Raw genomic sequence first — 12,165 nt, 5'->3', positions numbered from 1 at the left:
GTTAGTTCATATTGTTGTTCCACCTATAGGGTTGCAGACCCCTTCAGCTCCTTGGGTGCTTTCTCTAGCTCCTCCACTGGGGGCCCTGTGTTCCATCACATAGATGACTTTGAGTATCCACTTCTGTATTTGTCAGGCACTGGCATAGCCTCATATGAGAGGAAGCTTTGTAATTTTATGACGTCCCATTTGTCAATTTTTGATCTTACAGCACAAGCCATTGCTGTTCTCTTTAGGAATTTCCCCCCTGTGCCCATATCTTCAAGGCTTTCCCTACTTTCTCCTCTATAAGTTTCAGTGTCTCTGATTTTATGTGGTGAAAAGACAGCATTTTCAACAAATGGTGATGTAGAAGAATGCAGATTCATTCTTATGTCCTAGTACAAAGCTCAAGTCCAAGTGGATCAGGGACCTGCACATAAAACCAGATAAACTGAATCTAATTGAAGAGAAAGTGGGGGAAAAGCCTCAAACACATGGGTACAAGAGAAAAGTTCTTGAACAGAACACCCATGGCTTATGCTCTAAGATCATAGGTGGAACAACTATATGAACTAACCAGTATCCCCAGAGCTCGTGTCTCTAGTTGCGTATGTAGCAGAAGAAGGCCTAGACAGCCATCATTGGGAAGAGAAGCCCCTAGGTCTTGCAAACTTTGTATGCCCCAGTACAGGGGAACCCCAGGACCAAGAAGTGGGAGTGGGTGTGTAGGAGAGCAGGGAGTGCGAGGGTATAGTGAACTTTAGAGATAGCATTTGAAATGTAAATGAAGAAAATACCTAATAAAAAAATGAAAAAAAAAAAAAAGAATCAACAAATGGGACCTCATAACATTGTAAAGCTTCTGTAATGCAAAGGATACTGTCAATAGGACAAAACATCAACCAACACATTAGGAAAAGATGTTTACCAATCCCACCTCCAATAGAGGGCTAATATCCAATATACACAAAGAACTCAAGAAGTTAGACTCCAGAGAACCAAATGACCTTATTAAAATGGGGTATAAAGCTAAACAGAGAATTCTCAACTGAGGAAACTCGAATGGCCAAGAAGAACCTAAAGAAATGTTCAACATCCTTAGTCATCAGGGACATGCAAATCAAAACAATCCTGAGCCTTGCACCAGTCAGAATGGCTAAGATAAAAAACTCAGGTGGCAACAAATGCTGGCAAGGATGTGGAGAAAGAATACTCCCCCATTGCTCCTGGGATTGCAAGCTGGTACAGCCACTCTAGAAATCAGTCTGGTGGTTCCTCAGAAAAGTGGACATAGTACTACCTGAGGACCCAGCTATATCACTCCTGGGCATTTACCTAGCATATGCTCCAAGATGTAATAAGGACTCATGCTCCACTATGTTCATAGTAGCCTTATTTATAATAGCCAAAAGCTGGAAAGAACCCAGATGTCCCTCAACAGAGGAATGGATACAGAAAATCTGGTACATTTACACAATGGACTACTACTCAGCTATTAAAAACAATGACTTCATGAAATTCTCAGGCAAATGGATGGAACTTGACAATATCATCCTAAGTGAGATAACTCAGTCATAAAAGAACACACACGGTATGCACTCACTGATAAGTGATTATTAGCCCAAAAGTTCTGAATATCCAAGATTCAATTCACAGACCACATGAAGACTAAGAAGAAGGAAGACCAAAGTGTGGATGCTTCAGTGCTTCTTCGAAGGAGGAACAAAATACTCACAGGAGGAAATACAGAGACAAACTGTGGAGCAGAGACTGAAGGAAAGGCCTTCCAGAGACTTCCCCACCTGGGGATCCATCCCACATACAGTCACCAAACCTGGACACTATTGTGGATGCTGGGAAGTTCTTGTTGATGTGAACCTGATATAGCTGCCTCCTGAGAGGCTCTGCCAGAGTCTGACAAATACAGAGGTGTGTGCTCACAGCTAATCACTGGACTGAGTGTGGGGGTCCCTGATGGAAGAGTTGGAGAAGGGACTGAAGGAGCTGAGAGGGTTTGCAGAGTCATGTGGGGAGCAACAGTGTCAACCAGCCAGACTCCCCGGAGCTCGGAGGGACTGGACTACCAACAAAAGAGTACACATGGAGGGACCAATGGCTCGGGCAGCATATGTGGCAGAGGAAAGCCTTATTGGATGTCAGTGGGAGGAGCGGCCCTTGGGCCTGAAGGCGTTCAATGCCCAAGTGTAGGGGAATGCCAGGGCAGGAAGGTGGGAGTGGGAGCATCTTCATAGTGGCAGGGGAAGTGGGGATGACCTATAAAGGGGAAAACAATTGAAATGTAAATAAAGGAAACATCCAGTTAAAAAAGTCTAAAATCTAAAATGTAAAAAACAAAAACAAAAAACCTCAGACAAACAAACAAACAACCCAAAAAATCCCAGGGAAAAAAAGCAAAACAACAAACAAACAAACAGATGATGACCATGTAGAGGAGTTTGATTATAGTTTATCGCTTCTCTCTCTCTCTCTCTCTCTCTCTCTCTATATATATATATATATATATATATATATATATATATATATATGTGTGTGTGTGTGTGTTATATGTATCATATATATATGCTTTTACCATGAAGTTCAGGCTGTCTTACAACTTATTGCCTTCCTACCAAAAAATAAACAAAACAAGGAATAAAACAACAAAACAACAAAAACCCTTATCCAGTTTTAGAACATGCACTAATTATAAAGATAAAATTTACAAAATGAGCCTTATAGTTAGGCAATAGATTATGAAATATTATGGTATATTAAACAATAACAACAATGCACTAGGGTCTGAAGTAATGGCTCAGCAGTTAAAAGCATGAACTGCTGTTTCAGAAGACACCTTGTTCCGTTCCCAGCACCCACACTGAGTGGCTTACAACTGCCTATAACTCTAGCATAGAGGACCTGATGCTTACGGTTCTGTGGGCACTGTATTCAAATGCACACTCAAACATACATGCATAATGCATATCAAAAATTGAAAATTAAATACAACATCCGACCAACATCACTAATCACTAAGAAAATGAACACCAAGCCCTCAGTGAGATAAATAGGTTATAAACAAAATGACTACTTTTTAAATTTTGAAAATTAGGAAGTATGCTTGAAGATGTGGGAAAGAAGAACAATTTGTATCCCATTCAAGGGACTGTAAGCCATCCCAGGCACTATTAAAAACAGCATTAAAAATAGTATAAGCATGTGACCAGCAGTTCCACTCTATACTGAAAGGAAAGGAAATCAGAATGTGGAAGGGATATCTGTGGTCCTATGTTCTTTTTAACATTATTTAAAGAAGTCAGGGTTGAGAATAACCTGAGTACCATGAGTCAATGAATGCACAGCACAGAATTACATTGAAGCACAGTCAGGTATAAACAGGAATACCCCATCATCTGCTGTAGCATGGACAGAACTGGAGATCATTGCTAATGAACTAAATCAGGCACAGAGTCATAGCATTGTATGACCTCACATGTAGAATAGACTATAAAAAGCTGATCTCATAGAATCTAAGAATTAAACAGCAATACTTAGAGCCGAGGGAAGATGAAAGGAAGTGGGATTGAAAGATAAAAAAATGGATGAACACTTAATTATCTTTAGATAAGTGCAGAAATCTCAGGTGTGTTATTGCACAGAAAGGCAACCACAGATAATGATCATGTTCTATACATATGAAGAACCTGGAAGAAAGTGTTTCGAATGTTCTTACTATCTAGGAATAATAAATGTTTGACGAGATAGATGGTTAACCCGACTTAAATATTGTATGCTCTTATGGAAACATCACCCATAAAAATCATTTAAACAAAGAAATTATAAAATTTATAATCACTTCTGTGTAGCAGCATTTAGCATTATAGCAAACTGAGATCAGTAGATATTTTCTGAAGCTTGCTGTAAATATCCCACTGCCAGCTGAGTGCATGCAGAACAGCTCTGTTCCCTGAGTGTACGAGGTACACAGACACCAATGTGTGCTTACATCATGATTCTAGGAGTGTTGCAGACAGGGCACAGGTCCACCTTCACACCTCGTAGATTCTTTCACAGCAGATGCCTGTCTCACATGGGACAGAGTGAAACTGGTGTAGCTCCTTCCTGTTACCTCTGGGTATCCACTTTGCTGTTTATTAATTGACAGAGAAGATATAAAAATAAATCAACAATCAAATTATCCCAGGTAACTCTACTGAAAATAATTCAGAGACAAATGCTGGGAGTCACTTGGGCAGATAATCTCCTATTTATATTCTAATTGATTCTGGAATGGCTAAAAAGCAAACTTGATGCTGTGGTTTGCATCTTAAATAAGGCCTGTGCATTAAAGACTTTATCCTTAGTTGCTGCTATGAGAGCATGGTAGAATCTTCAGAAGTTAAGTACCTACTAGAAGGAGGTTAAGTTATTGGAATATGCCATTGAAAGGGATTGTTGGAATCCCAACTATTTTCTGTTTGCTTCTTGGCTATAATTGGAGCAGGCCAATTCCAGAATGCTCTTTTGCTGTATTGTCATTAAGTCCAAAGCCACAAGGCATGGAGACCACAGGCCAAAACCTTTGGAACTGTGAGTCAAAATATAACCATTCCTCTTTCTAATTTATCTCAGGCATTTTACCACAGTCCTATGAAGCTTACAAATAAATTTGCAGAAGTCAAATCTTTGTTTCCAAAAGCAACAAAGTTATAAGTGCAGACTCCAGTCCTTAAAATTAATTTATACTCTTGACATGCCAAAACTAGCATGAAAACAAATGGAAAAGAAAATAGAATATAAATATACTGTATTAGTTAATTTTCTGTTGCTGTGACTAAACACTATGATAAGAACAACTTACGAGAGTTTATTTTGATTTATGGATCTAGAGGTCAAGAATCCATGATTGTAGGAAAGGCACAGCATGTGGTCCAGGAACAGGAACCTCGGTGATCATATTTCATCCATACACATGGAGTAGAGAGTGAGCAGAAAGTAGGACCAGGGTACAATGCTTATACACCCATCTGTAGTGATGTACTTCCTCTAGCATCCACAGTGATGTACTTCTGAAAGACCCACAACGTGAGGACTCCCTCACGTTCTGACTCAGGAGAGGTGACACCCCAAATCACCCACAAGAAACGGTCTTGCTGCAAACTGCAAGAGGATTTTTATTCAAGAGCGCTCTTGGGCCCACGGTCATACACCACGCAGGGGTAGAGGACTGTGGCACCCCAGTAGCTGGGTAAGGGGGTATTTAAAGGAAGAAACCACAACTCAAGGAAGTGGGGAGGGCTTTGTTGGAAAATACCAAAGATACCAGTTAAGAGTCCCAAGGAAGTGCAAAGTCACAAGAGTCGCAAGGAATACCTGGTAATTGTGCAGGTTATCTCTCAAGACAGTTTCTAAGAGCCCCTAACAATAGCACATTTGCATAGCAATGGTCAGGGTGACTTTCTTTGAATGAACACTCTTTGAACCCAGGAAGCCGGTGGGTGGAGGATTGTCACTATCTGTTTTATGATTAGCATACCTTGGAGCATTAAGTCACAGAGGTCACATTCCCAAGCCTGGGCCTAAAGGCCTAGAATTTTGTTTTTAAGTTATACTTTCACTTCCTCTAGCATCCACAGTGATATACTTCTTCAGCAAGGCTCCACCTTCTAAAAGATCCAGGTCCTCAAATAGTGCCACCAATTGGGGACCAAGTGTTAAATATGTGATCCTCTGGGGAAAGTTTGTCATTCAAACCACCATATCTAATTCTTTTTTCAGCATATATTTAATAGCACAGTAAACAGAACTCAGAGAGTTATGCTGTAAACGGGATTCTCAGCTGCTTTTTAGAATTGACTAAAAGGCCCAATGTATCTGGACCAGCTAAAAGAAATTAAAAAAGAAATGTCTGTGCTTTGCTAATTATCCTGACAATAACAATCTTCTTAACAAAACAACTTTTCAAATAAATGATCAGAAGACACAGAGCAATCTAAGGAGTGCCAGCATATATTGCCTAAATCTTTGGGACAATAGCAAATGAAAGAACAGTTATATCCTTGGTTTCATAACACAGTGATTGCCTAAGATAAATGCATTAATATGCGGTTTGCTGAATCTCTATTGGATCCTGATGACCATTTGCTTCTAACTGTGATACAGTCATGGACTTCGTTACATGGACGGTGCAGTTGGTATTGGGAGGAAAGTTTCATCCACAGTCTATGCTGCCGTCTTTAATTTCCACATTCTGTATGAGTTCTATATGGAACAACATAGCAGGAAAACAGCAGCTATATAAACAGAGACTGTGACCCCAGTCTCTTTCCTTTATTATACCAACAAGAAGAACTCAGCTTAAGTTCCTGCTCTGCCTTTTTATGAAGCACAGGATCTTGTGCAAATCATTTACTCTGACAATTACCTTTGTCTTCTGAAAAGATGAGCTTAGTAATATCCTTCCTACATATACTACAGAAATTTTGAACTATTCATGTGATATAATCACCCTTACCACAAGGAAGTTTGTTTTTAATGCGTTCAGACATAAGTGCATAAAATATGGAGTTCATATGGAAATGACTAGGAAATGATGGTACATAATACATCTGAATTTAATGTTCTTTAAAGCATGTTAGTCATTTGTAAATAGAGTTGTTATGGAATTTTCCACTCTCACCTCATCCTTAGCTGCATCATCCTTCCAATTATAAGTTTGTCAATGAGTTTTTCACTATTTAAAATTCATCTTAATCCATAAAACAGAGGAAAAAAACCCTTACTTTGAAGTGCTATTTCTACTGGAGGGAAGAAAAATAAGATAGTCAAGGAAAGAACCCATGGAATGAATTATCATTTCACAATGAGTTCAACTAGGGCGGACAAGAAAGGCCATCAGTAAGATATGTTCAACAGGGTATGCAGTGCATCACAGAGAAGCAGCTTGGGTCGACTGACGGGGTCTTGTAGAAATTATTTAATCCTGGCCTGAGGTTTCTATCCCGCCTTTGACATTTAAGTTTGCTGATGAAACACACACACACACAACCTTTATATTTACAATAAGCCTTAAACAGTACAAAAGCTGGGCAGTGCCTACCCCCTATGCTGTTAAAATCTACTTTCCTAAGGATCACCCCAAGTTATCACTCACTATGCTTCATCTGGATTACTCTTACCTCCTCAGGCCATGCTCTCTTGATTCCTAACCCATGGCAGCTTCTCCTTCCTCCTCTCCTCCACCTTGCCAAGCCCACAAAACCTAAACCTCACCTGTGTCTCTTCAGCACAGCTATTGGCTGTTGGCATCTTTATTTATCAATCAGAAATAACTTGGAGGCAGAGTCACTCAGCATCTTCCATGCAGACTCTCTGGGCAACCCAGTCTTGGGGACCCAAAATTAGCATTAGAATACAAGCAGCATTAGGCCAAACCACTACAGGATCTGTCTTTCTGGATGAGTCAATCTGGGTAAAACTATTTTCAACAACAACAACAATACATCTTTTTTTTTTTTTTTTCATGTAACTACACTTTAATTAAAATATAAATAAGTATATTTTTAAAGGAATAGTGATGACATTTTCATTTCTTTTCTTTTTTTTAACCATTTTTATTAGATATTTTCTTCACTTACATTTCAAATGCTATCCTGAAAGTCCCCTATACCCTCCCCCTGCCCTGCTCCCTAACCCACACACTCCCCCAACTTCTTGGCCCTGGCATTCCCCTGTACTGGGGCAGATATAATTTGCAACACCAAGGGGCCTCTCTTCCAGATGATGGCCTACTAGGCCATCTTCTGCTACATATGCAGCTAGAGACATGAGCTCTGGGGGTACTGGTTAGTTCATATTCCTCCTATAGAGTTGCAGACCCCTTCAGTTAATTGGGTAATTTCTCTATCTCCTCCATTGGTGGCCCTGTGTTCCATCCAATAGATGACTGTTAGCATCCACTTCTGTATTTTTCCAGGAACTGGCATAGCCTCACAAGAGACAGCTATATCAGAGTCCTGTCAGCAAAATCTTTCTGGCATATGCAATGGTGTCTGCATTTATAGGATGGATCCCGGGGTAGGGCAGTCTTTGGATGGTCCATCCATCTAAGCTCCAAACTTTGTCTCTGTAACTCCTCCTATGGGTATTTTGTTCCCTATTCTAAGGAGGAATGAAGTATCCACACCATGGTCTTCCTTCTTCTTGATTTTCATGTGTATTGCAAATTGTATCTTGGGTATTCTAAGTTTCTGGGCTAATATCCACTTATCAGTGAGTGCATATCATGTGAGTTCTTTTGTGATTGGGTTACCTCACTAAGGATGATATCCTCCAGATACATCCATTTGCCTAAGAATTTCATAAATTCATTGTTTTTATTTTATTTTTTTCTTTCTTTGCTTTTTTTATTGACATATTTTTATTAGATATTTTCTTCATTTACGTTTCAAATGCTATCCAAAAGTTCCCCCCCCCCACACACACTCCCCTATCTACCCACTCCCACTTCGTTTCCCTGTACCCCTGTACTGGGGCATATAAAGTTTGCTAGACCAAGGGGCCTCTCTTCCCAATGATGGCCATCTAGGCCATCTTCTGCTACATATGCAGCTAGAGACCCGAGTTCTGGGGGTACTGATTAGTTCATATTGTTGTTCCACCTATAAGGTTGTAGACCCCTTCAGCTCTTGGGTACTTTCTCTAGCTCCTCCATTGGGGCCCTGTGTTCCATCCTATAGATGACTGTGAGCATCCACTTCTGTATTTGCCAGGCACTGGCAAAGTCTCACAAGAGACAGCTATATCAGGGTCCTTTCAGTAAAATCTTGCTGATGTAGGCAATAGTGTCTGTGTTTGGTGGCTGATTATGGGATGAACCCCCAGGTGGGGCAGTCTCTGGATGATTCAACTTTTCATCTTAGCTCCATACTTTGTCTCTGCAACTCCTTCCATGGATATTTTATTCCCTATTCCAGGGAGGAATGAAGTATCCAGGAGTTGGTCTTTCTTCTTGATTTTCTTGTGTTCTTCTTCTTGGAAGTTGTATCTTGGGTATTCTAGGTTTCTGGGCTAATATCAACTTATCAGTGAGTGCATATCCAGTGACTTCTTTTGTGATTGGGTTACCTCACTCAGGATGATATCTTCCAGATCCATTTGCCCAAGAATTTCATAAATTCATTTTTTTTAATAGCTGAGTAGTAGTCCATTGTATAAATGTACCACATTTTCTGTATCCATTCCTCTATTAAGGGGCATCTGGGTTCTTTCCAGCTTCTGGCTATTATAAATAAGGCTGCTATGAACACAGTGGAGCATGTGTCTTTCTTACCAATTGGAACATCTTCTGGATATATGCCCAGGAGAGGTATTGTGGGATCCTCCAGTAGTACTATGTCCAATTTTCTGAGGAACTGCCAGACTGATTTCCAGAGTGGTTGTACAAGCTTGCAATCCCACCAGCAGTGGAGGAGTGATCCTCTTTCTCCACATCCTTGCCAGCATCTGCTGTCACCTGAATTTTTGATCTTAGCGGTTCTGACTGGTGTGAGGTGGAATCTCAGGATTGTTTTGATTTGCATTTCCCTGATGATTAAGGATGTTGAGCATTTTTTTAGGTGCTTTTAAATTGGTATTCCATTTGGTATTCCTCAGGTGAGAATTCTTTGTTTAGCTCTGAGCCCCATTTTTTAATGGGTTATTTGAATTTCTGGAGTCCAGCTTCTTGAGTTCTTTGTATATATTGGGTATTAGTCCCCAATCATATTTAGGATTGGTAAATATGTATATTTCCCACTCTGTTGGTGGTCTTTTTGTCTTATTGACAGTGTCTTTTGCCTTACAGAAGCTTTGCAATTTTTTGAGGTCCCATTTGTTGATTGTTGATCTTACCGCACAAGCCATTGCTGTTCTGTTCGCTACACTACAGGATCTGTACTTCTGGATGAGTCAATCTGGGTAAAACTATTTCCAACAACAACAACAACAACAATAATAACAACAATACATCTTTTTTTCCTTTTCTCTTCTTCTTCCTCCTCCTCTTCTTCTTCTTCTTCTTCTTCTTCTTCTTCTTCTTCTTCTTCTTCTTCTTCCTCTTCTTCTTCCTCTTCCTCTTCCTCTTCCTCTTCCTCTTCCTCTTCCTCTTCCTCTTCCTCTTCCTCTTCCTCTTCTTCTTCTTCTTCTTCCTCTTCTTCTTCTTCTTCTTCTTCTTCTTCTTCTTCTTCTTCTTCTTCTCCTTCTTCTTCTTTTGTTTAAAAAGGACTGTGTACCTGAATGTCCTCTCCCCTTTCTTCTCTGTGGTTTCTGTAAATGCAGTGGCTGGAAATGAACTGAAGAAGAAAAAATGAGTTTAAGAAGTAGAAGTCAAAGTAATTGTCTCAGCAGTATCATTATGGCTCTTTTAAACTTATAACAGTACAAGGGATACCAAAATAGCTTCCTGGAGAAAACATAAATGTCATCAGTCTATAATACATGATGGGTATTTCTTAGCCAAAGGCACATTGCTCCTCCTCCTCCTCTTCCTCCTCCCTTTCCTCTTCTTCTTCTTTTTCTTCTCCTTTTTTCCCAACATAATTTTTTTATTGAATATTTGAGAATTTAATACAATGCACTGAGATCACACTCATATCCCATCCTCCCCAGGTCTGTTCTCCTATACCTGTGTCCTACTTCACTCCATCCACAAAATACACCAAGTGTAATTTGTGTTGCCCATATACTAATTGGAACATAGCCAAATTCCCATTTGCCAGCCACTTAAAGATAACTGAGTCCTTTCCCACCCCCCTCTAGAAGCTATCATCTGTGAAGAGCTGTATTTCAGCATCATTATCACAATTTCTTAAGGACTCTCTTCAATGGCTTCCTGGCTTGACTGTTTTCTTTTGTTGTTGTTTGTTTGTTTGTTTTGTTTTGTTTTTTAGTGGGGAGCAGGTGGGAGCTTTGTTGCACAAGTTTTTACTGTCTCTCATTCTCAATTAGGAGACTGCATTGATACCATTGCAACATAACACTTGCACATAACAGCCAGCAGCAGCACAGATCATGGACACCAATAAGGCCCACTGCTGTAGCATGGGTCACAGACAACAACATGACCTCTGTTGAAAGCACAGACTACAGATATCAACCTGTGAAGGGCACATTTCTTAAGCTGATAATGAAATGAATCAGGCTACAGAAGTTGAAATCTTTAGCCTACCTTTCCCTCTTTCCCTAGCTGTGTATTCTTGAGCAACACTCTCATCATGGTGAATCACAGTTTTAAAATAATGTACTCACTCTAAGAGTATTCCATACCATATACACACTTGGCTGTAAGATAGAGCATAACTCTCTGTCTGTCTGTCTGTCTGTCTGTCTGTCTCTCTCTCTCTCTCTCCAACGGAAGCTAAGAAAAGTTAAAAAGAAGCTGTGCCTGGTGATCTTTTCCACCTTTGTATATTTACATCTATGGTAAGACAATTGGTTGTGAGGGTGGCTCTGGGGATTGCAACACAGGTTGGAGCATCCCTAGTCACTACCCATAAAGGCCAGCAGCAGTGCTCATGTTATAGTCTCTTCCCAGACACTGCCAAGACTCCTCTGGGGCACAGTTGTGACCTCTGTTAGAAAAGTTGCCTGAGGAAATGACTCGCTGGGCTTCCTTGGCAAGTATGAAGGCATGAATTTAGATTCATATGGCTAATGTAAAAACCAGTTGAGTGTGCCCATTCATTCTTCTAAGTCCAACACCAGGGGAGGGAGGGAGGGAGAGAGAGAGAGAGAGAGAGAGAGAGAGAGAGAGAGAGAGAGAGAGAGAGAAGCAGAGACAGTAAGTATTGTTGGGGCTTTCTGGACACACTCTAATCTCAAACCAGCAAGCTCCAGATTTAGTGAGCAACTTTATCTCAAAGAAATAAGGGGGTTCTTCTAGCTGGGCTGCTTTGCCTGACCTCAGTGGGAGAGGATGAGGTTTGATATGCTAGGGTGGAGGGATACCCAGGAGGACTTCCACCCTCAGAGGAGGAGGGGCAGTGAATAAGACGTAAAGTTAAAGAAAAACAAAAAACAAAAAACAAAAAACAAAAACCCCCAAAACCCCCAAACCAAAGCAGAAATAAGGGGAAGTGATCGAGGAAGCAGCTCAGTGTTACCTTTGACTCCACAGGAGGGTATGGACTGTACACACACGTACACACA

Source organism: Mus caroli, chromosome 10 (genome assembly GCF_900094665.2).
Source record: "Mus caroli chromosome 10, CAROLI_EIJ_v1.1, whole genome shotgun sequence".
NCBI lineage: Eukaryota > Metazoa > Chordata > Mammalia > Rodentia > Muridae > Mus > Mus caroli.
Note: the sequence above shows the minus strand (reverse complement) of the source record.